Source organism: Silurus meridionalis, chromosome 4 (genome assembly GCF_014805685.1).
Source record: "Silurus meridionalis isolate SWU-2019-XX chromosome 4, ASM1480568v1, whole genome shotgun sequence".
Classification (NCBI taxonomy): Eukaryota; Metazoa; Chordata; class Actinopteri; order Siluriformes; family Siluridae; genus Silurus; species Silurus meridionalis.
The window spans coordinates 3,504,714-3,530,537 of record NC_060887.1 but is presented as its reverse complement, the minus strand read 5'-3'; the positions used below and the strand labels follow the sequence as shown (position 1 = coordinate 3,530,537).

Below are 25,824 nucleotides of genomic sequence, written 5' to 3'. Positions count from 1 at the left end.
TAAATACATTTTTCAGTACACACACACACACACACACACACACACACACACATACACATACACATTTAAATCTCTCTAATCACACTTAATTCCTCCAGGATTAATTACAGGTTGGGTGACCTCTAACCTCTCGTGGTGCTGATGTTCCTCCTCAGAAGTCCGTCTGCTGTCTGAAGTCTCAGCTCCACCCTCTTCAGGTCATCAGACTTCATCAGGGCTGTCAATTAAACACAACCTATGTTTATCTACACTTATGATACCAGGACGAGAAAAAACCCCTCTGAAGATGTTCTTCTTAAAGGCAGCATTTGTGCTGGTTTAGAAATAAAACTGCATCAAGTCTACCAACCAACACACTGCTTTTTACACCACAAACACAAACACTTTCTCTTTTCTGATCAGACGAGCTGCCATTTGAGTTCACTGACAATGTTCTTATACTAACAAATGAAATTGATCACAGTATGAATTTTAACCCATATTGATTATTGCTCATTTTTAAAAGCCCTCTGTAACCAGCCAAAAATATGCCGAGCCAAGCGATTAGATCAGACATAAACAATAATATTTCAAATCAATTTTCAAGCGAAATGATTTCATAAAATAACTATGCAGTCACTTTTACTCAGCTCTTCTATTATTAATACTCAAGTAGTAGAAAATCTACTGCCCACTGGATCCTGTTTGGTCCAGATCTTCCAGTGGTGTCTAAATCTAGTGTGCAGCCAACAGCTCACCTGCTCAGTAATGAAGTTGTTCCCATCCACGGTTTCAGGAAGAACATCAGCACAGCTCAGTTTAGAGTCCCTCCATAAGACCTCCACTTCCTTTTGGCTCTAAAGTGAAGAAAAACACAGCAATGACTTGAACACAAAAGAACCTTTTTCAACTAGTATGACAAAACACTTTCCTTTTTTCATTTATGTGGTCACGTGTGATCTGGTTTCGCTCCAGCGTGGTCTCCACACCCACCCGAACAACAACGTACAGCATCCCGCCCTGGTCCAGTTCCTCCACGCAATGCGAGGCCTCCTGCACACGAACCCACCACGATTATGTGACGCAGTAACAAGATAATAACCGATGTGTATGGAGCGTTTCTCCATTTCCTCCTCTGATAGCGCAGCTTGTTTGTAGTCGAGTCTGGCACTGCGTCCAGTTTTACTGAAACACAAGAGACATGATGTGTCATGACTAAAAATGCTCATGCATTAAACTGAATTAAGTTTCAAGAACAACACCTACAATCACAACCTGCTTTGAATTTTTTCACAACATGAACACAGGAGAGAGCTGAAAAAGGACACAGACTACATTCACTACAGACTCACCTGATGCTCCGGATGTGGCTCTAGCGCTAGTTTCTCCATCGCAGCCGTTCTTCCAGTTCCGCCGTCGTCCCCTGAAATTCGATCCCACTGCATACTTCCGGTATTACTGCGTGTGTGGAGACCGAGGCTTTTTATTTTCTGATGCTCATTTTTAGGTTTCTTTGACTAACCCACAACGCTGTTGCAAACAAAAATAAAAAAGCAGGAGTTTTGGAAACGTGTCTGTGCTTATATGATTTCTGTTGTAACTGGAGTTAGTGAGCTCTCCCTTCACCCAGACTCAACACGCTACAACGGCTTGTATCTAAACAGTAGCCGACCAAGTAAGTCATTGTTCACTGTCTTCCTCCTTCCTTTCACAGCTACAGTGGTACTTTGACCTACGAGTGCATTAATGTACGGGTTTTCTGAGGTACAAGCGGTCACCACGCTCATTTTCCACCACTTGGTCCAGTTGCTGGGATTTGAGGTGGAAAGTGTGAGGATAATCAGAATTAGGAAAAACAGATTGCACACATGAGTAAAAAATAGTGGAAAAGGGAAATGGTAATACAGGTAAATATAAGGAGGAAGACTGGTGAGCTATTAGCCAGAAGAATCTGCTTCCTCTATGAATGTGTGTGACTGTTACCTGCAGAGGCATAGGGACGGAAAAGACATTTCCCACTGGCAGAGTGGGCTCCGACTCCTGCCAGCTTCTGATATGATCTCCTCCGTGATGTCCTTGTTGTCCTGGTTAGGATCTCGGACAACGATCTTAATGGGAAATAAACAGCACATGATCAGAGATAAATAGGTTCATTACTCAGTAAATAAACCAGTACTGAAACAAAGAGTAAGCACACGCACCGTTTTCCTCTTCCTCTTGGTAGATGGATGTTGCTGCAGCCGACACTAATAAGAACAGTATCAGTTTCAATTAAAGACCAACATGTAAGCTGTGAGGATCATAACATCCTACAAGAAAACCAGGCTTTTTGTAAGGATGACTGGAAAGGCATGATGAACTTACCATTTGTTGGGGTAGTAGGTTCAGGAGTAGAGTGTAGCATGTATTGAATCCTGTGGGATGGACTGAGTACTGCTGAGGAGGCACCACATGTACTGGAGCACTGTAATAATACTGTAACATAAACAACATATACGTTTCGCATAAAAATCACAAAAATGCTAAAGCTATTTGAAGGTTAACGTAAACAGTATTTGAAACTTGCAGCTATAAAAGGACACACAGGGACAAATTCAAAGCACCAGGGTACACACATGACCCCTGACCTTTCCCACAACTACATCGAACAACCTCCAAGTCTCTACCTTGTCCCTGTGTGCCTCATTACATATAGCACAGTTAGGTATGGTAATGTAGGTGAAGTAATGTGGGTGAGAGAAACTCAGGCAATGCAGGAGGGAAAGACAGGGCAGAGTGAGGGAGGAAGTGCAGGCCAGACAGGGGTGGGATTTTAAAGTCAGGCTAGGAAAGGTAGGTAGAACGTATTTCTGATTAGCACACATTAGCATACAGATATCATTTTGGTTCAAACTCAGTAATGATTTCGTTCAAATAGAGTTCATAGAGTAAGTAGTTTGATTGATTTGTACAATTCTGATATACTTCATGAATAACCTTCACTCTGTTTAATCAAATCAGAGCCGTGGCCTTTTAGAGCGGTTGCCAGTTGCGCTCATACTCATACAGATTGGATACCACTTTTCATTCATTCCTCTTCGTTTAGTTCTCTTAAAGACAGAGTAAGTGATCAAGGGGTTTACAAAATGAGCCGTTTGGCTGCCGTAAGTAAAATCTAAATGAACAGTGTGTTTAGGTGATGAGGACGTGATGGGCTTTAGTTTATTCTGTGTGAAAAACAGTGTGTGTTTGAACTGTACATTACCAGCATTTGTTCTTCTGGAGAACTCGCAGTCATGTTCACCACCACAGGAACGTAGGTCACCCAATACTGTTGATTAGAACAACATGAAAATGTCTGTCACTACATTTGTCATCATATTTAATGTTCTCTCTGATATTTACATCTCAGCTGCTTTCAGCTTCCTGTGTTTTGTAAAGCAAATTTGTTCATAACTACATTGTCTTTAATGAGTGTGTGGTGAAATAAAAGCATTTATTCTTTTTCTTTAAAACAAACAAACATTGATATCTGATCGGAGTCAAATCGACCCCGAACATAAGAAACGTTATGATTTTAGAAAAGAAAAGAAAAAAACATTGTTTATCCAAACACAAATGTTTTTTTCTTATACTTGCTCAATGCTGTTTCTTGTCTTTCTTTTATATTATTGTGTACAGGCCACAAATACATCGTTTTCCATGCTAAGAGCATTATTTTATTCTTGATCTGTTGAAATATGATATAAAATATATTTAAAAAATGTCAATGTCCAGCTTATTCAGCATCTTCAGCATGAAATCCACTGATGCTTCCAGGTGAACTCCATCCACCACTACACTGATCTGAAGCTGACTGCCATTGGAGTAGATGTCAGACATTCAAATCAGCCCCTCCCACGTGATGGCATGGGAGTAAATATAAATAACCCTCTACCATTCCCAATGGCATTCAATCAATCTATTTTAAAGAAAAGAAAACTATGTACAAATAAAATCTCCACAAATTTAAACCTATTTTGTAATGACACTGAATGGAGATAAATAAATAAATAAATAAATAAATAAAAATCTGTGTGACATAAACTGACTCATAATTTCTTGTCCAACTTACTAAACTGAGTTTATTCATATGATCATCACTATTTATTACATCACATTACCTCTATCTTTGTCCCGCTTTTCTTCTTCTACACTTTTTCTTCTTTTTTATTTAATTTGTATTGTTTTCCAGCACGGTAATGTGATGAATGTAAATACTGTTGTTTGCATCATTATAATATAAAACACATATTATACCATTAAGTTCGGAGCATGCGCAGAAAGAACCGGAGACATGACTGCGCAGCGTTTTTTACTCGTTTACTCTGCACACTGCAAACACACCCACATGCAGCACGAGAGTGCCCTCTAATGGCTATCAGATATTATTACATTAATGCAATGTTACCAATGTCACTATGACCATTATTAATTTAGGGGCTTCAGGAAAGTCTGCAAAGAAACAAAACTACACCTACCTTTTCCGATTTGTCTGAATCATTGCAAAACATTAACAACAAACGCGACAAGTCAGACAAACGGAAGGTAGGTATAGTTTGTGTATGTAAACTTATCAATCATTGGAGAAGACACCTGTCATTCACCTGTATATCTTGACTGACAGGTGTCTTGTCCAATGATCTGTAAGTTTACATTCACAAACTATACCTACATTTTCCGGTTTGTCTGACTTGTGTTTTCGGATTTGTTAATTTGTTTTCGGATTTGTTTAATCTGTTTTGCACTTCTCGGCCACCGTAGGTGACCCCTGTTCTACAGCTTACCAGTGAGTGTGCCACTACTGCCACCTAGCAGATAATTTACAAATACACTCCAATACACTCCTCATGACAGGTAGATTCACACCTGTATTGTATTGTATTTTATTTTGTATTGTATTGTATTGTATTCTTATAGTTATCCTATAACAGGGAACTAAAATGTAGTTAAAAAATAACTTGCTTGATAATCAACCAGATTGAATGCAGTTTCAGTTGAATTTCTACCTGCACATTCATCAATCACATGCACACAGCACACTTACTGCAGGGCTCCTGAGACCGCACCCTACATGCACTGTGTTTTCTTCATGTAAACAATGAGTCACGCCTCAAAAGGTTAAAACCACTGCCCTATGGGTAATAAAAGACCGATAATCAGGATCTCAGGTCTACATTCCTTACTATTGAAGTAAACAGGACCAATACACACACACACACACACACACACACACACACACACACACATACACACACACACACACACACACACACACACACACACACACACACGTGCTCAGCTCTGCTCGGTGTCTTTCTCCTTTTTCTCCTCATCACCAGTCACTAAAACAGAGCACACTGATTAGTCCCATCAGCCACAGATCTGCTTCTCACCGCTCATTTCCCCCCGGCTCCACCCTCCATTCACCAACCGCCGCGCTCGTGCACGCACCGCTGCTCCATCCAGCAGTAGTGTTCAGGTGTTGTGAAATGAATCCAGTGTTAACCCTGTCAGAATAACTGCTGAAAGATCATCCACTTTCTTGTGCCAATCCATGTGATTAATTATAAAGTACAGATGTTTAAGTGAATCAGGTTCTGCCCCACATTAACTGTCAGCTATATTGCTTTCAGAGCTCAAAATGAACAAAGCACTAAAGCTGCAAGAAAATACCTCAACTTCAGTTTCTGTCTAATTCCTTTTCTTTAAGGACATCAAACATCACTGACTTTACTAAAGTGGATTTCAAGAAAAAATGCCATCATTGAATGCTCTCTGTGATGAAGAGACATTAGACATGATTGAAATTCAAAATCTTTATTTATTTAATAGTGTTTATTGTGTCTCGCTGTAGTAAAAGACTCTCTGTTTCTCTTGTCGTCTTCTTTTTTTTCTATTTCTCGTTTTCTTTTGAATGTTTTCTTGTCTCAGCTGAGCAACAATTTCCTCCCATCGCTCTCGGACTCTCATATAATGATCTGTTTTATTCTCTGAAGTCTTCTTTTCTTCCTCACAGAGATTCTGGGTATCCTGGAGCCCCCTGTTGGTCTGAAGCTGTGTTGTTCCTCTCCTCTAAGTCAAGTTTAGTTTTCTCTCTTCGTCCTCTTGTTTTTCTTTAAAGTCCAGCGTGGGCTCAAGCTGAGCAACATGTTCCTCCACTTTCTTTTGCTCTCTCGTCCAGCTCTTTCTCTCACATTCCACATTTTTCTCCAGTTCCTTAAGGATTTTCAGGGAAGACTGGAGCTCCATGGTGGTCTGTTCCAAAGTGACCTCAAGCTGAGCAACATGTTCCTCCACTTTCTTTTGTTCTCTGGTCCAGCTCTCTCTCTCACAGTCCACAGTTTTCTCCAGTTCCTCATTGATTTTCTGGGAAGACTGGAGCTCCATGGTGGTCTGATCCAAAGTGACCTCAAGCTGAGCAACACGTTCCTCCAGTTGTTTTTGTTCTCTCGCCCAGCTCTGGCTTCTCTCAGTTATATACTTTTTCTGCTGCTCTCGCTCAGAAGCCAAAGTAGCCTCCAGCTTTTGCACCGTCTGTAGCAGAATGGCTTTCTTCTTTCTCTTCTGTTATATTCTCTATCATTAGAAGAGAAAATGCATCCAAGTCTTTCTCTACTTTCTCCATGTGTTCCAGCTTCTCCTTCATTTCAGCAATCTGCTTAGTTTTCTTCGTTCTTCTGGTTTGAAAAAACTCTCTCAACCTTCTGAAGAGCTCCATGTTTATGCCTCTTTACTCACAAGCAAAAACCTTGGAAATGAGAGAAACAGAGACTCGTTCCCAATTATAGACGTTACCTGTGACGTCACAGGAGATGCCCCGCCCTCCGTCTGTGACGTAACCGGTCTCTCTTAACCTGACACTATGCGCATGCGCATTACAGAGGTAAAGAGCGGATAAAATATCATGTCTTCACAGCTTTTCTGTTGTTCCTGAGAGAAGAGTGATATTACAGTCATAAATAAGATAAAAACGGCTGTAAACTGTGTATAAAGCGAGTGAATCCGAGTTGAGAACCGGAAGTTGACCGGTGACTCTATGAATGTTGCAGAATCATAAATGACCAGTAGGTGGCAGTGTGATGTGTATTAGAGCTCACTGTCACAGCAGGTCATTAAGTAGTGGAGCTCTAATGGCGTCATTAATAGCGAGGACAAGACATTTCCCACTGGCAGAGTGGGCTCCGACTCCTGCCAGCTTCTGATATGATCTCCTCCGTGATGTCCTTGTTGTCCTGGTTAGGATCTCGGACAACGATCTTAATGGGAAATAAACAGCACATGATCAGAGATAAATAGGTTCATTACTCAGTAAATAAACCAGTACTGAAACAAAGAGTAAGCACACGCACCGTTTTCCTCTTCCTCTTGGTAGATGGATGTTGCTGCAGCCGACACTAATAAGAACAGTATCAGTTTCAATTAAAGACCAACATGTAAGCTGTGAGGATCATAACATCCTACAAGAAAACCAGGCTTTTTGTAAGGATGACTGGAAAGGCATGATGAACTTACCATTTGTTGGGGTAGTAGGTTCAGGGAGTAGAGTGTAGCATGTATTGAATCCTGTGGGATGGACTGAGTACTGCTGAGGAGGCACCACATGTACTGGAGCACTGTAATAATACTGTAACATAAACAACATATACGTTTCGCATAAAAATCACAAAAATGCTAAAGCTATTTGAAGGTTAACGTAAACAGTATTTGAAACTTGCAGCTATAAAAGGACACACAGGGACAAATTCAAAGCACCAGGGTACACACATGACCCCTGACCTTTCCCACAACTACATCGAACAACCTCCAAGTCTCTACCTTGTCCCTGTGTGCCTCATTACATATAGCACAGTTAGGTATGGTAATGTAGGTGAAGTAATGTGGGTGAGAGAAACTCAGGCAATGCAGGAGGGAAAGACAGGGCAGAGTGAGGGAGGAAGTGCAGGCCAGACAGGGGTGGGATTTTAAAGTCAGGCTAGGAAAGGTAGGTAGAACGTATTTCCTGATTAGCACACATTAGCATACAGATATCATTTTGGTTCAAACTCAGTAATGATTTCGTTCAAATAGAGTTCATAGAGTAAGTAGTTTGATTGATTTGTACAATTCTGATATACTTCATGAATAACCTTCACTCTGTTTAATCAAATCAGAGCCGTGGCCTTTAGAGCGGTTGCCAGTTGCGCTCATACTCATACAGATTGGATACCACTTTTCATTCATTCCTCTTCGTTTAGTTCTCTTAAAGACAGAGTAAGTGATCAAGGGGTTTACAAAATGAGCCGTTTGGCTGCCGTAAGTAAAATCTAAATGAACAGTGTGTTTAGGTGATGAGGACGTGATGGGCTTTAGTTTATTCTGTGTGAAAAACAGTGTGTGTTTGAACTGTACATTACCAGCATTTGTTCTTCTGGAGAACTCGCAGTCATGTTCACCACCACAGGAACGTAGGTCACCCAATACTGTTGATTAGAACAACATGAAAATGTCTGTCACTACATTTGTCATCATATTTAATGTTCTCTCTGATATTTACATCTCAGCTGCTTTCAGCTTCCTGTGTTTTGTAAAGCAAATTTGGTCATAACTACATTGTCTTTAATGAGTGTGTGGTGAAATAAAAGCATTTATTCTTTTTTTCTTTAAAAACAAACAAACATTGATATCTGATCGGAGTCAAATCGACCCCGAACATAAGAAACGTTATGATTTTAGAAAAGAAAAGAAAAAAACATTGTTTATCCAAACACAAATGTTTTTCTTATACTTGCTCAATGCTGTTTCTTGTCTTTCTTTTATATTATTGTGTACAGGCCACAAATACATCGTTTTCCATGCTAAGAGCATTATTTTATTCTTGATCTGTTGAAATATGATATAAAATATATTTAAAAAATGTCAATGTCCAGCTTATTCAGCATCTTCAGCATGAAATCCACTGATGCTTCCAGGTGAACTCCATCCACCACTACACTGATCTGAAGCTGACTGCCATTGGAGTAGATGTCAGACATTCAAATCAGCCCTCCCACGTGATGGCATGGGAGTAAATATAAATAACCCTCTACCATTCCCAATGGCATTCAATCAATCTATTTTAAAGAAAAGAAAACTATGTACAAATAAAATCTCCACAAATTTAAACCTATTTTGTAATGACACTGAATGGAGATAAATAAATAAATAAATAAATAAATAAAAATCTGTGTGACATAAACTGACTCATAATTTCTTGTCCAACTTACTAAACTGAGTTTATTTATATGATCATCACTATTTATTACATCACATTACCTCTGTCTTTGTCCCGCTTTTCTTCTTCTACACTTTTTCTTCTTTTTTATTTAATTTGTATTGTTTTCCAGCACGGTAATGTGATGAATGTAAATACTGTTGTTTGCATCATTATAATATAAAACACATATTATACCATTAAGTTCGGAGCATGCGCAGAAAGAACCGGAGACATGACTGCACAGCGTTTTTTACTCGTTTACTCTGCACACTGCAAACACACCCACATGCAGCACGAGAGTGCCCTCTAATGGCTATCAGATATTATTACATTAATGCAATGTTACCAATGTCACTATGACCATTATTAATTTAGGGGCTTCAGGAAAGTCTGCAAAGAAACAAAACTACACCTACCTTTTCCGATTTGTCTGAATCATTGCGCAAAACACATTAACAAATCCGAAAACAACGACAAGTCAGACAAACCGGAAAAGGTAGGTATAGTTTGTGTATGTAAACTTATCAATCATTGGACAAGACACCTGTCATTCACCTGTATATCTTGACTGACAGGTGTCTTGTCCAATGATCTGTAAGTTTACATTCACAAACTATACCTACATTTTCCGGTTTGTCTGACTTGTGTTTTCGGATTTGTTAATTTGTTTTCGGATTTGTTTAATCTGTTTTGCACTTCTCGGCCACCGTAGGTGACCCCTGTTCTACAGCTTACCAGTGAGTGTGCCACTACTGCCACCTAGCAGATAATTTACAAATACACTCTCCAATACACTCCTCATGACAGGTAGATTCACACCTGTATTGTATTGTATTTTATTTTGTATTGTATTGTATTGTATTCTTATAGTTATCCTATAACAGGGAACTAAAATGTAGTTAAAAAATAACTTGCTTGATAATCAACCAGATTGAATGCAGTTTCAGTTGAATTTCTACCTGCACATTCATCAATCACATGCACACAGCACACTTACTGCAGGGCTCCTGAGACCGTACCCCTACATGCACTGTGTTTTCTTCATGTAAACAATGAGTCACGCCTCAAAAAAGGTTAAAAACCACTGCCCTATGGGTAATAAAAGACCGATAATCAGGATCTCAGGTCTACATTCCTTACTATTGAAGTAAACAGGACCAATACACACACACACACACACACACACACACACACACACACACATACACACACACACACACACACACACACACACACACACACACACACGTGCTCAGCTCTGCTCGGTGTCTTTCTCCTTTTTCTCCTCATCACCAGTCACTAAAACAGAGCACACTGATTAGTCCCATCAGCCACAGATCTGCTTCTCACCGCTCATTTCCCCGGCTCCACCCTCCATTCACCAACCGCCGCGCTCGTGCACGCACCGCTGCTCCATCCAGCAGTAGTGTTCAGGTGTTGTGAAATGAATCCAGTGTTAACCCTGTCAGAATAACTGCTGAAAGATCATCCACTTTCTTGTGCCAATCCATGTGATTAATTATAAAGTACAGATGTTTAAGTGAATCAGGTTCTGCCCACATTAACTGTCAGCTATATTGCTTTCAGAGCTCAAAATGAACAAAGCACTAAAGCTGCAAGAAAATACCTCAACTTCAGTTTCTGTCTAATTCCTTTTCTTTAAGGACATCAAACATCACTGACTTTACTAAAGTGGATTTCAAGAAAAAATGCCATCATTGAATGCTCTCTGTGATGAAGAGACATTAGACATGATTGAAATTCAAAATCTTTATTTATTTAATAGTGTTTATTGTGTCTCGCTGTAGTAAAAGACTCTCTGTTTCTCTTGTCGTCTTCTTTTTTTTCTATTTCTCGTTTTCTTTTGAATGTTTTCTTGTCTCAGCTGAGCAACAATTTCCTCCCATCGCTCTCGGACTCTCATATAATGATCTGTTTTATTCTCTGAAGTCTTCTTTTCTTCCTCACAGAGATTCTGGGTATCCTGGAGCCCCCTGTTGGTCTGAAGCTGTAAGTTGTTCCTCTCCTCTAAGTCAAGTTTAGTTTTCTCTCTTTCGTCCTCTTGTTTTTCTTTAAAGTCCAGCGTGGGCTCAAGCTGAGCAACATGTTCCTCCACTTTCTTTTGCTCTCTCGTCCAGCTCTTTCTCTCACATTCCACATTTTTCTCCAGTTCCTTAAGGATTTTCAGGGAAGACTGGAGCTCCATGGTGGTCTGTTCCAAAGTGACCTCAAGCTGAGCAACATGTTCCTCCACTTTCTTTTGTTCTCTGGTCCAGCTCTCTCTCTCACAGTCCACAGTTTTCTCCAGTTCCTCATTGATTTTCTGGGAAGACTGGAGCTCCATGGTGGTCTGATCCAAAGTGACCTCAAGCTGAGCAACACGTTCCTCCAGTTGTTTTTGTTCTCTCGCCCAGCTCTGGCTTCTCTCAGTTATATACTTTTTCTGCTGCTCTCGCTCAGAAGCCAAAGTAGCCTCCAGCTTTTGCACCGTCTGTAGCAGAATGGCTTTCTTCTTTCTCTTCTGTTATATTCTCTATCATTAGAAGAGAAAATGCATCCAAGTCTTTCTCTACTTTCTCCATGTGTTCCAGCTTCTCCTTCATTTCAGCAATCTGCTTAGTTTTCTTCGTTCTTCTGGTTTGAAAAAACTCTCTCAACCTTCTGAAGAGCTCCATGTTTATGCCTCTTTACTCACAAGCAAAACCTTGGAAATGAGAGAAACAGAGACTCGTTCCCAATTATAGACGTTACCTTACTGTGACGTCACAGGAGATGCCCGCCCTCCGTCTGTGACGTAACCCGGTCTCTCTTAACCTGACACTATGCGCATGCGCACATTACAGAGGTAAAGAGCGGATAAAATATCATGTCTTCACAGCTTTTCTGTTGTTCCTGAGAGAAGAGTGATATTACAGTCATAAATAAGATAAAACGGCTGTAAACTGTGTATAAAGCGAGTGAATCCGAGTTGAGAACCGGAAGTTGACCGGAGTGACTCTATGAATGTTGCAGAATCATAAATGACCAGTAGGTGGCAGTGTGATGTGTATTAGAGCTCACTGTCACAGCAGGTCATTAGAAGTAGTGGAGCTCTAATGACGTCATTAATAGCGAGGACAAGACACACAGCAGTTTGGGATTCTTTTATTGACTTTATTGATTAATTGATTTGGAGTATGATTGTGTTTCTGATCAAAGTAAGTTCATGTGTATGGAGTAAAACAACCTGTACATTTCTCACTTCCAGACAGTATTATGAGATGTTCATCTGCTGGAAGTTCATGTTTAATGCTGCATGTTTTATAGGATTTATGAGCTGGAATAAATGTTTTACTTTTAAATGTTTTCTTTTAACCAACTGGTGCACTTTTATCTTTATGCTTCAGATGAGATTTATAAAAAACAGATTTTTACTACTTATTAAAAAATAAAACGTCATTCTGAGTTAAACCAATTGTTTATTAAATGCATTATTCACTAAATAAACATCAATGAAAACTGGATGATTTGTTTTATTGAATGTAAAAATATTAATTTGAGGATAATTGAACTTAATGAATGTAATAGTTTTGGATTAAATGAAGACTTTACTGAACTAAACAGCACTGAATTCTCCTTTAAATGAACTTAAGTTTACTGAACTAAATACAATCTAGAATAGTGACGGGTTAACAAACAGGGGTTCATGTTTAATTTCTAAGCTGAATTTTGTGATATAAATAAATGAAATAGAAGTTAAATTAAGCTGATTAAAACTAATGTAATTTTGTGTTTTTGAGAGTCTGCTGAAAGGAAATTTCGGGAACTATCTATGGATTCAGACTCGGTCGAGCTGAAACGGTGAAGCGACTCTCATGAACCTCATTGTTTTGCATAGAAGTGATTGAACCGAACTCTCTTGAACCGAGTCACTTGAAATGAATCTAATGAGTCGAACTCACCGAACCGAATCTTTTTAAACTGAATTGACCAAACTGAATGGACTGAATTATTAAAATGAATCTATTAAAGTAAATTGTTATTTTCTAATGGATTTAATGCAAAATAGTTATTTCTGGTGTTCTTCTACTAACTGCAGTTGTCAAAAGTTATACTTGAACTTTTCCCAACATTTTATCATGTTGATTTTAATTCTTAGTTAAATTTAAATGATGTACAATAATAATTTAATAATAGAAACAAAACACACACTATATTTAAGATATTTAATTATTTTGAAGTAATAAAAAATATTGAGTTACAATAATCACTGATATGTTTGTACTGTATTATATGTAGGACATGTCCAGCTTGATCTCCTCTTTTTCTTTCTCTGGTTTTCTTTCTCTAGTGCTGAAGTCATATTGCTGAACAGCTGTACAGCTTCCTCCAGTCACTCTCGGGTTTCCATCCTCATTTCTCTTCCTCACCTAAGAATCTTTGTTTCCTCAGAGATTTTCTGCGACTCTTTGGGCTTGTAGAGGTTCAGCTTTCTGTTCCTGTTCATGATGTCCAGATTTGTCTCATCTTGCTGCTGTTTCTCATAGTCAGAACCCAAAGTGCCCTCAGCTGAACTACATGTTTCTCCAATTGCTCTTGGTTTCTTAAAATTATTTTTCTCAAGCTCTTCAGTCTTCTTCTGTATCTTATAGTGATTCACGGTATCCTGGAGCTCGCGAATGGAGGAGAGGAACATATTAGAACTCAAACCATATCTAGTGTAGCCTTCTTTTTTCCTCATCCCATTTATTTTCTTTAAATTTAAAGTCAGCTGGTGGTTGAACCATACACCTCATATAAAGAATCTTAAAACAACAAGAAATACGTCACACATTTTAACAGCAGGAACAAGAAGCAGCCAGTGTTCAGAATGCTGCCACATCATTATTCACATATCAGCTCACTGTATTTTCATGTGAAACAAACATGTAACATCTGTAACTTAGACAAAAGCAGCATTTCACACGAAAGAATCAAATTCACACGTGATGAAATGATACATGATTACATGTTCATTAGCTGAATGAGATCTAACACACTCGTTCACACACTCGTTCACAGTGAGGTTCTGTAACAGCATGTGCTTTTGAGGAGATACTTACAGTACATGTGTCTGGACTCTAAAGTCTGTTCCCAATGATCCTGACAGGAACAACAATAACTACAAAGGAAGATAAGGCACATACTGTGTGATCTCTAACACGTTCATTCACACACTCATTCACACACTCGCTCACACACTCGCTCACACACTCGCTCACACACTCGTTCACACACTCGCTCACACACTCGCTCACACACTCGCTCACAGTGGTTCTGTAACAGCATCCGCTTTGAAGAGAAACTTACTTCAGTCTGGATTCTGCGGAGGTCCAATAATATTATTGTGCCTGATGGCATCAACATCAATTCTGTTTATTTTGGGAGCATCTCCCATTTCATTTGTCCTTCTGGGTATCCTGAGAGAGAGAGAGAGAGAGAGAGAGAGAGAGAGAGAGAGATGGTAAGGAACTTAGATTTGTTAGATAACACACATGTACTCAACACACACTTACAAAGCTTTCGCTCAGCAGCTCTCAGTGTCTCTCTGTTTTCAGTTTCATCAATACGTCTGGTAATTGTGTAATCTGAGAGAAACTTTCGCTGTTTCTTTAACTGCGTCAGGGCCGAGCATCTTGTTGACAGCGGCTTTGCAGGCGGGGGGCATTAATGACAAAACAAAACAACATGACCCTGTGTAAAATATTTTAATTTCTCTCACCACACACAGGCCTGATTACTGCCACACCTGTTAGCAATCAAGAAATCTCTTAAATAGGACCTGCCTGACAAAGTGACGTCGACTAAAAGATCCTCAAAAGCTAGACATCATGCTGAGATCCAAATAAATTCAGGAACAAATGAGAAAGAAATGGAGATCTTTCAGTCTGGAAAAGGTTGTAACGCCATTTCTAAAGCTTTGGGACTTCAGTGAACCACAGTGAGAGAAATTATTCACACATGGCAAAAACATGGAACAGTGGAGAATCTTCCCAGGAGTGGCCGGCTGACCAAAATTACCCCAAGAGCACAGAGACCACTCATCCAAGAGATCACAAAAGACCCCACAACAACAGCCAAAAAACTGCAGCCTCACTTGCCTCAGTTAAGGTCAGTGTTCATTACTCCACCATGAGAAAGAGACCTGGCAAAAATGTTTTTTAAAGACGAAAACTGCTAAGCAAAATGACCGTAAAGGCTCGTCTTACTTTTTGCCAGAAAACATTCTGATGATCCTCAAGACTTTTGGGAAAAGGAAAGCTGAGTAGTTGAGCGTGAGCCGTTTGCATGTTGTTAGCGCGATGCTCGATGTTCACAATGCAAGTTATTGCTCGTAATGCGTTAAATAAAAAAAAGTTTTTGCTCCTCCTGTAAAGTATTTATAAATCATGTTACTCACAATACAAGCTTTTCCTGTACGTAAATTATCATGACACCAATCGGAACTTTTGCTGTTTCCTCACGGATGCTTTTAATTGGCGAATTCTGGTCTTTGATTTGAGACTTAACGCATCAATAAAACAAATGTTTAGTGATGGAAAAAGTGAAAAAGTGCCACACCTGTTAGCAATCAAGAAATCTACCATGCCCCATGGGCAATCCTGGAAATCCTCTCCAAGATTTAAGATTTTGTTCGGCATGATAAAAATATAAATATCTGAGTAAAGAAAAGGACGTTGTGAATAAATGTGTTGCGTTAAAGGTTTTAATTTTTAATAAAAATGAAGAAATGCGTGCTGCATTAATTGTGCATTAATACTATTAGTGCTGTTAAAATGAATTTGGGTTAACGTGTTATTAACACGCTCATTTTGAAGGTTTTTTCAGTATAAAGGACATTATATAAAGGTCAACCCAAGTTTTTTCTTGAGCCATTTATACTTTTGCATTTTCTTTGTAGAATCTGTACAAAAACACACAGTTTGACTTAATTTCAAAACACCAGGAAAACTGTAATGCAGGGAAAATCACAAGAATCTGTATGCGCTCTGTTATACTGCATGTATTATATGCTGTATAATAATGATGGTTTCTACAGCTGTGGCATCATATTGATGTTCTTAAGAGGATGATTGGGACTGAAGGCAGATGATTGGGTGTGAAAAGCACGACTCACCACTGTAAAGAGACGATCAAGAACACTGTGCAGATCTATTATGTATTTTATTTATTTATGTACAAACATATAAAAAAAAAATTATTATATCTATTAAACATTATTTGCTGTAATAATCTTTTTTGTATTTATGTGAGAACAGAGGAAGTTGGTCTGCTTCAGGCACTTGGTGACGGCTGGAGGAACGGGCTTTGTGAGATCTTTTTTCCACGATTCTAAAGTGTTCAGAGCGACTGTGGGGCTGCTGGGTGCCTGATCATGAATGGCATAAACCACTGCGAGCTGCAGCTCCCACGGCAAATCTGCACACAAAATCCATCATAAAATTAGGACTTGCTGAAGCACTTTCCTGTTGATAGAGAACTAAAAATCAGCGAATAATGATTAATAAAGGACGTGTTTATTTGATCCTTTAATGATACCATTTTGTCCCCTGAACTCATTTATGCTTTTTGTTAGATCCTCAACTGATGCTGCCACGTTCTCCTTAAAGCCATTTTGGCCAAGTCGCCCTGTTTGAGATAAAGAACATGAGTGAAATACAGAAGAATCCAGAAATAATGTGAGATAATGCTCTAAAACAGGATTCACAGGAAACTCACCAAGTAGCCTGAAAATTGCTGCTACAGAGACGTTTCTGTACTTTGTTCAGCCAAGTATTCAAGATGAGCCACACACTTTTTCTGATGAATAAAAAATTGGACATATTAAGTGTTTTTGTGGGAGTAATAGAATGCAATCAATTGTACATTTATGCAACAAGAATGGAAAATTTGCAGTATTTGGGACACACTGTCTCATATGAGTCTCACATTTGCCAATTTGCAATTTATCTAATGTTTAATAAACTAGAAAGATGAGAAATAAACATGTTGCAGCAGTTTCACATTCAGTACCGTATAACATGGGAGACGGTCCAAATCCAGCCCAGTTGTGCACAGAGAAGGTTCAGGCTGAATACGTAGTCCCAAGCAGCAGAGATCATCACCATACCAACTGCTCTTCTGGAAAGTCAGACTTTTGTCTTTCAGAAGAGCCTTCAGTGTGCTGGTGATGGCATTCTGCTTGTTTTATAACCTCCATTTATTAATCTTATGTAATGAGGAGTCCTAGAAAATTACCTCCAAATGACCCTAAGATTTTAAATACACATGCAAAAGACCACACGTTACTGAAGGGTTTATGTATCAGACAGTAGCAGGAGTAAATAATGATCTAGAATAGTACATGAGTATGTAATTTGAGGCACAGATTCAGTTTGTTTATTCAGTAGTGAACACAGTGTCACATGGTTCTATATCACTTACTTTATTAGTATATTATTAAAAACACAGATTTTTTTGCTTGCATAATTATTGCACTGATCTGATCACTTTGTCATAAACAGCGACATTAACGCTGGAGTTAAGTGCTGTTTCTTTACTGCTGGTTATCAGCGTTTACTCACACCAAAAAAAAAAGACTACAATAGCGATGTCCTGTAACACTTTCAGCTTGAATTTTTTAAGAAAAAAATGAAATACTTATCAATTAAATTCAACATGAATTTATAATGAATGTGCACCATAGATTACATGGACATTGGACATTAAAAGTAGATTAAGTGTGCAGTAAAACACTTGAAAATTCCAGTTGAAAAACGATGTTTAATGTCTGTTCTGATGAGTCAAGTCAAGTGAAGTATAAGATTATAAGTAATGTTCTTTCTGCAGTCTTAAACAGTCTATATGGTTAGTAGCTCCGAGTTTTATAAGCTCAGCATTTGTGATCACCACAGATCCAGCATCAGCTTCTCCATGCCAGAGCCTTTAAACACTCCAGGAGGTCCAATGTCAAAACTCCACACATGTAGCGGGATCCAAATGGCACTGGTACGTCTCTAGATGGTTCAGGATGTTTGTGAGTTCGGCATCTACTTCTTTAAAGGTCCGTAATCATCACGAGGTGGGAGGTGACTGAGCTGGAGCAACCTCAGGATGCCTCGGGATGGGAGAGAAAGAGAAGCAGTGGAGAGGAATTAGCGTAGCTGCTGTTCATGATATTAACAGCAGAAGTTGATAATGTGCATGTGATCAGATGTTCTGGAGCACAAGGTTATGATGTGATGTGTGTTATGTGTAGGCTTTGCTAAAAGATACGTTTTAATCTACACTTAAATTGGGTGAGTGTGTCTGAGCCCCGAACACCGTCAGGAAGACTATTCCAGAGTTTAGAGCTAAATGTGAAAATGCTCTATCACCTTTAGTGGACTTTGCTATTCTAGGAACTACTAGAAGCCCAGAGTTTTGAGATCTCAGGAGCGTGGCGGATTGTAGCGTGTTAAAAGACTGGATAGATACACGGAGCCAAACCATTTAGTGCTTTATAAGTGAGAAGTAATAGTTTGTAGTCTATTCGAAACTTAACAGGAAGCCAATGTAGGGACGATAAGATCGGGGTTATGTGATCATATTTTTTGACCTTGTAAGAACTCTGGCTGCTGCATTCTGGACTAACTGAAGCTTGTTTATTAATGAAGCAGGACATCCACCTAGTAACGCATTACAGTAGTCTATTCTGGAGGTCATAAACGCATGGACGAGCTTCTCTGCATCGGATATAGACAACATATTTCTTAGCTTAGAAATATTTCTAAGGTGAAAGAAGGCTGTTTTGTAACCTGATTGATGTGATTTTTGAAAGACAAGTCGCTGTCTAAAATAACACCCAGGTCTTTTACCGTTGAACTAGTGGTTACAGAACATCCGTCTAAATGCAGGTTGAGATGCTGGAGCGTCTGTATACCAGTTTTTGGGCCGATGAGCAAAATCTCAGTCTTATCAGAATTTAAAAGTAGAAAGTTATGGGTCATCCAATCTCTTAGTTCCTTAACACACTCAGTCATCCGGGTTAATTGAGCTGTATCGCCTGGTTTAGATGAAATATATAGCTGAGTATCATCAGCATAACAATGGAAGCTAATTCCATGCCTTCTAATAATATTTCCTAACGGAAGCATGTATATTGTGAAGAGCAGGGGTCCTAGAACTGAACCTTGCGGCACGCCATAATTTACTTGCATTAGCCTGGATAGCTCTCCATTCAAATCTACGAAATGGTAACGATCGGACAGGTAGGATTTAAACCAGCTTAATGCCTGTCCCTGAATGCCGATGTAATTTTGTAAGCGATCTAGGAGGAGATCATGGTCTATAGTGTCGAATGCAGCACTAAGATCTAGTAAAACCAACAGCGAGATGAAGCCTTGGTCTGAAGCTAAAAACAGGTCATTAGTTATTTTAACTAGAGCAGTTTCTGTGCTATGATGGGGCCTAAAACCTGACTGAAATTCTTCAAAGATATTGTTCTCTTGCAGGTAGGAACATAACTGTGCAGCGACAATCTTTTCTAAAATCTTAGACATAAATGGGAGATTTGAAATTGGTCTGTAATTTGATAACGTGTTTGGATCCAGATTAGGTTTTTAATGAGGGGCTTAATAACTGCTAACTTGAGGGATTTAGGACGTGACCTAAAGATAGTGAGGAGTTAATAATATTTAGAAGAGGCTCACCAGTTGTATATAACACTTCCTTCAGTAATTTAGTAGGAATTGGATCTAACTGACATGTTGTCGATTTAGCTTTGGCAATAACATTATACAGCTCTTCCTGTCCTATACATGTAAAACAGTGGAGTTGTGGAGTTGAAGGTAACACTGTCTCAGGAGATGCTGTAAGAGGTTGAACTGCCACAATTGTTTTTCTAATGTTATCTATTTTTTCAGTGAAGAAAATCATAAAGTCCTCACTACTAAACTGTGATGGAACACAATTTTCAGAGCCCTGATTTGTAGTTAGTTTAGCTACTGTACTGAAAAGGAACCTGGGATTGTTTTTGTTGTTTTCTATAAGTTTGCTCAGGTGTTCAGCTCTAGCAGCTTTTAGCGCCTGTCTGTAGCTGAGCATACTGTCTTTATACGCGATTCTAAATACCTCCAATTTAGTTTTCCTCCATTTTCTCTCCAGATTACGTGCTGTTCTCTTGAGGGCATGTGTATGACTATTATACCAAGATGCAGGTGCTTGGTCTCTAACCTTTTTTAACCGGATAGGGGCAACGGTGTCTAATGTGCTAGTGAGGATAAGGTCTATGTTCTTAGTTATCTCATCAAGATTAATAGTAGTTATGGGTTTAGTGAGAAATTGAGATAAATCAGGCAGGTTATTTACGAATCTGTCCTTAGTGGTTGGAACAATAGTCCTACCAGGTCGATAACGTGGTGCAACACGGCTAATCTGCTCTACCGGTAGTGTGTACAGTATGAGGTAATGGTCTGTGATGTCATCACTCTGAGGTAAAATATCTATATCAGTGACGTCTGCTCCGTGGGATATTATTAAGTCTAGTGTGTGGTTAAAGCGATGAGTTGGTCTGGTGGCGTTTTGTTTAACCCCAAAAGAGTTTAATAAGTCAACAAATGATAATCCTAGAGCATCGTTTACATCATCTACATGAATATTAAAATCTCCTACAAGCAGCACTTTATCAAAATTGATCAAGAGATCTGATAGAAAACAAGCAAACTCTTGAAGAAAATCAGCGTAGGGTCCTGGGGTCTGTACACGGTGACCAGAGCGAGTCTACTATGTATGTCCGAAAGTACAACTTTAAGAACGAGCACTTCAAATGATTTAAAGCTGAATCCTAACATCTGACTAACATTAAGAAAAGCAGTATAAATGGTTCCTACACCCCCCACGACCAGTCTGACGGGCTCATGCTTATAAACATATCCTGACGGTGTCGACTGTTTAGACCCATATAATCACCTGGTTTAATCCAGGTCTCAGTGAGACAGAGTGCATCGAGATTATTCTCTGTGATCATCTCATTTATAATCAGTGCTTTGGGTGCAAGTGATCTAATGTTTAAAAGACCAAACTTTAAAACTTTTTGGTGTTTGTTTATCTGGCATTTTCAGTTTTAACTTCAATGAGATTGTTTCTGGATCTTGTGTATTTACTTCTTGGTTTTGCTACACGAGGATAGATACGGTTTCTATAAACTGGGCTGTGTGTGAACTTGTAACTATTTGGTCTGTTGTATGCGTGTTCTCATTGTCGAAGATTTCCTGATGTCTTACCAGTCAGATGGTGTGAAGCATCCTAGAGATGTTATCTGATAGCACTGCTGCTCCAACTCTGCTGGGGTGCAGGCCATCAGGGCGGAAGAACCTAGGACGCTCCCAGAAACAGTTCCAGTTATTAACAAAGAGAAGTTTATGTTCTCGACACCATGACTGTAACCATTCATTTAGAGCTAAAGTCTACTAAACTTCTCAGCCCCTCGCTGGTAAGTGGGAAGAGGTCCTGACACTATGATCCTCGTTGTGGGTGATGTGCTGCGTACCGTCTCCACCAGGATCCTGAAATCCTCTTTAATACCTCCGCTTGTCTCAGCCTGGTGTCGTTCGTTCGGCATGAAGAACAACCGCTCCAGTTCTCCTTCAGGACCGCGGGTACCTGCGCAGCGACATCAAGAACACGAGCACCAGGAAAACAGCGAGTGTGCACCTTACCTTTAGCTCCGTAGCGCGGACATGCCGGACGATGGAATCTCCGAGAATCACAGTGTCGCGTTCCGTCTCGCGGAGAGGCGGCGGTTCTCGGTCGAGATCTCAAGGCCTGTAGTGGTGGCGGGGAGACGCCCTCGACCGGGCTTTGCTTGTCTCTTCCGCTGCTGCCGCATCCAGGGTCCATGTTGCACCTTTGCCGGAGTTGTAGGTGCGCTGGGTCTGGGCAGAGAAACACGCTGGAGTTGAGGTGCTGGGAGCGTTAGGTTCAACCCGGAATTTACCTGGGACGAGTGCGTCCGCCGGGATGTTTCCAGCGCCGCTTTCGCTCGCAGCCGGGCATGCTTTTCATGCAGCTCGCGAATCTGTTTCTCCAAAACCTCCATCTCCAACGCCACCGCTTGCAAATCGAACGAGTCCTCACCTGTGCTCAAAGTCAGACACACAGCCGGCATAGTGCTCATAATCACGAACAGATTTCGGATACACAAATAAGATAAAGTGAGAGAAGATATAGTGGTAGTCGAGTTTAACTGACTACAGGCACAAGTCAGGAAGACAAACAATTTAGGAGTATTAAAAGAGAAAAACACAAACAAACGAATATAAACACGAATACAAACACGGAACTCGCGGCAAACAAGTCAAACACAGGAAGCTACGTCACCGGGAATCAGGAAATACAGACTCAGAATTCAGACAGTGAGCCTTTGTTGGTTGAAGCGACTTTCAGATGTGGATGAAGGCTGAAATGCTGATTGGTTGCCATTTTTGGTAGCCGATGAAGGTAAATGTGGTTAAGGTAATCAAATGAAATGGGGCAGTTGGTAATTGTGTTTAAGAAAATGTTTATTGTTGTCAGGATCTCCTGGGCACACTGCACTTCCGGTTTTGCGGCGTGCTCTTCCGGTTCCGCGGTGAGCACTTCCGGGTCGGCGGCCATCTTGCCGTTTTTTCCCGCGCCTCCCGGTGTATATAAGGACAATCAAGAGTTTAGCTCCTGGCCAGATTATCTTACCGGCTTTCTAGCCCCTGAGATTATTCTTGCCATCCTGCCTGCTTTAGTTCCTGTTTCTGATCCTGATCATCCTGCCTGTTCTGGATCCTGTCCTTGACCTCTGTTCCGCCCTGCCTCTGGTTTTGAAGTTTGGACTGTTTTGGTTTATGTTTTGCTCTGCCCTGTATTGTACTGTTTTGCCGGTTTCTGGATTTTTGGACTGTTTTGGACTTTGGTTTTGTCTTCTCCTGCATTGCCCTGTTTGCCTGTTTTGACCCTGGATTGTTTTGGATTCTGTTTTTGCCTTTGCCCCTTGCTTTAATTATTAAATTCAGTTTTTTCCCCATAACCTTGTGTGCATCCTGCATTTGGGTCCTCCCATCCAGTCACTCTGCACCTACCGTTGCACCCGTGCTCGCTGACAAGTGTCTGAATAAAGCATATGATGTATTGTAATTTTTGTTTTTCTGTTTTAGATTTAAGTCAATTGCTGTTTCTCCCGTGTTGTTTTTTTTTGGTCCCGGTCTCAGGAGTGTGCTGCATGGTGATTTTGTTTTATTAAAAAAAAAAAAGAATTTATATCCTTTATGATGCACAATTGATATACATTCCTGTTACGTTTCCTTTGACCTCTAAGCTAAGGGTGTTTTGTTTACTTCCGTGCACTGCAAAATATAGTGATAGTGACAATACAGTGACTTTCCTTTTAATTGGTCCAAACAATCATCTTTAACTCTGATTATCTCCACTTTTATTGCTTATTGTTTTATTAAGTAAGCATGATTAACAAAAATGATTGCAATATAAACTGACTCCAGTCAAAATCAATTTACAATTAAATTTTTTTATTTTGATGTATTTTGTACAAAAGCACAAATATATTTGTAGGTTTCAGATGTATTTGATGGCAGGTGTCTATCCAGTAGTTTGTAGTGCAGATCCTAAATCACAAAAAAACAAAACAATTAGAGAACAAAATTACTTCATGAATTATAGGGTTCCTCTGTCGGTTTAAAAATAAAGAGAGAAAGAACAGCACAAATACCTCTAAAGTGAAACCATGGGTGATGCTCTATCTGCTCCAGGCTCGGACGGCCTGCTGGTTTGGTGCACAAACACCAACGGATCAGATGCATGCATTCTGTTAAACAATACACAGATACAGAAATCAGTAAAACATAGAGAAAAGAATAGAAACTTCACCTAATAAAGATCATGCTGTATAATATTTAATCTCTTAAAAACAGTTATGCATAATATATAAAACTTTGAAATAAATATCATTGATTGCATATTAAATTATTCACACTTATAGCTGTTATAAGATCAAACAAATAAATGCTTCTTTCTCTGTTCAAGTAAATGTACAATAGAAACTTCAGCCTGCTTTGACTTATTCCATAACTTATCAGTCTTTGCAGTTTCTTACCTTCAGAATGCCTTCTGGAGAAACGCACATGACCATGTTTCACGTCCTTCCTGGTGTTGAAAGGCAGAGAGCCACACACCAGTCTGTACAGTGTCACACCCACAGACCAGACAGTCGCTGGTTCTGCCAAATACTTTTTCTTTTTAAACCACTCAGGAGGAGCGTAGCTGGGTGTGCCTGTTAATGACATTCCAGTTAGTAAAAGAAGCACACATCTCATTGCCATGCAAAACTCAGATACGTTTTCAGAGCTTTCAGATAATATACCTGTAAATTCTTTGTACTTGTCCTTGATCAAGTCTCCGCACCAAGTCAATCAGCTTAACCTTAAGAGTGTTTGTCTGAACCATGATGTTTTCTGGCTTGACGTCACGATGCAGAATTCCCCGGCTCTTGCAATGCTTCAGCGCATCTATCAGCTGAACCATCACTAAACGAGTCACAGTCTCAGGCAAGCAGCTGCCATACCTACTGCAGAACTGGTGGAGGTTTTCACATGGTTCGGGTCGTTCCAGAACTATGTAGTAGCACTTTGGCTGTTCATACCACTCCAGAATCCGCAGGATGTTTAAACAGTATGGTTCTTTATTGACGATGGACATCAAAGCTACCTCAGTGGGCAGGAAACCATGTCCAGGCTGTAGAAAAGAACGAGTGCTACATATTATAACCCCAAACTGCTTATAAAAGTGTTCTGAATAACGTGATTATTATTATTATTATTATTATTATTATTATTATTATTATTATTATAGTATAGGATATTGGTTATTGTTTTATGTACATTAAGACATGCAGAAGAAACTTACGATTTCCAGTTTTTCAGGTGCTTTACGTTTGGAGATGTACTTGATTGCAACCTAAAAAAATACAAATGTGTTTTGTGAAATTAGATGAAATTATTCACATAAATGATCTAAAAAGGATTTTTTATTTGGCCTTAGATGTTATATAATTTTAGCTGATCATAAAAGTGTAGTAATCACTTCTGCAGTTTTATTGAAAATCCTACATTGAGCCATGATGCCATGATGCTTATAACAATCAGCCTCTTTCTAAAGTCACAATCACGTATCAGTGAACACTGCCATTCCTGATCTTATGATTAAATATTCAGCATGATCACTAAAAACAGGCTTCCCCAATGTGTATATTAAATTAAAACATATAATGAAGTCAGAGATATAGAATAAAACAAGAGAAAAAAGACTTACTGGCAATCCATCTGCTTTACGTACACCAGCATACACAGAGCCAAATCCTCCTTTGCCCAGCAGTTCTCTCGTCTCATAAACCTCCAACAAATGTGCTGTGAAAAAACATCCAAAGATGAGTGTCTAATTCACATAACCAGTCCTACTGCTGTTCATCCACTTCAACTTTCTTCTGCCTTACCAATGCCTAAATGTTTAGGAGGTAGTTTATTTGTGTTGGAGACGTCAGTTTTCTCTTCTATTATCTGTTTTTTCTGTCTCTT

At 39.5% G+C, this 25,824-nt stretch overlaps 1 protein-coding gene, 1 long non-coding RNA gene and 1 pseudogene across 3 annotated transcripts in view; 1 reads left to right on the top strand and 2 right to left on the bottom strand.

Moving 5' to 3' along the window:
• Positions 1–25,824, top strand: part of LOC124384578 (zinc finger protein 850-like) — a 1,373,244-nt gene that overhangs the window by 870,500 nt on the left and 476,920 nt on the right. The gene's annotated exons all lie outside the window — the stretch shown is intronic.
• The window catches only part of LOC124384668, a 920,651-nt pseudogene that overhangs the window by 427,709 nt on the left and 467,118 nt on the right, over positions 1–25,824 (bottom strand).
• LOC124384696 lies at positions 158–4,306 on the bottom strand. Of its 2 annotated transcripts, XR_006925487.1 has the most exons (8): positions 4,258–4,301; positions 3,224–3,289; positions 2,181–2,213; positions 1,963–2,087; positions 1,332–1,509; positions 973–1,164; positions 738–836; positions 158–217 (listed from the first exon to the last, which is right to left on the bottom strand). It is a non-coding gene; the product is annotated as an uncharacterized LOC124384696 (long non-coding RNA). The 2 variants fall into 2 exon arrangements; XR_006925488.1 differs by lacking the exons at positions 158–217; positions 738–836; positions 973–1,164; ... (1 more) ...; positions 1,963–2,087; positions 2,181–2,213 and adding an exon at positions 2,367–2,454 and having other exon boundaries at positions 4,258–4,306.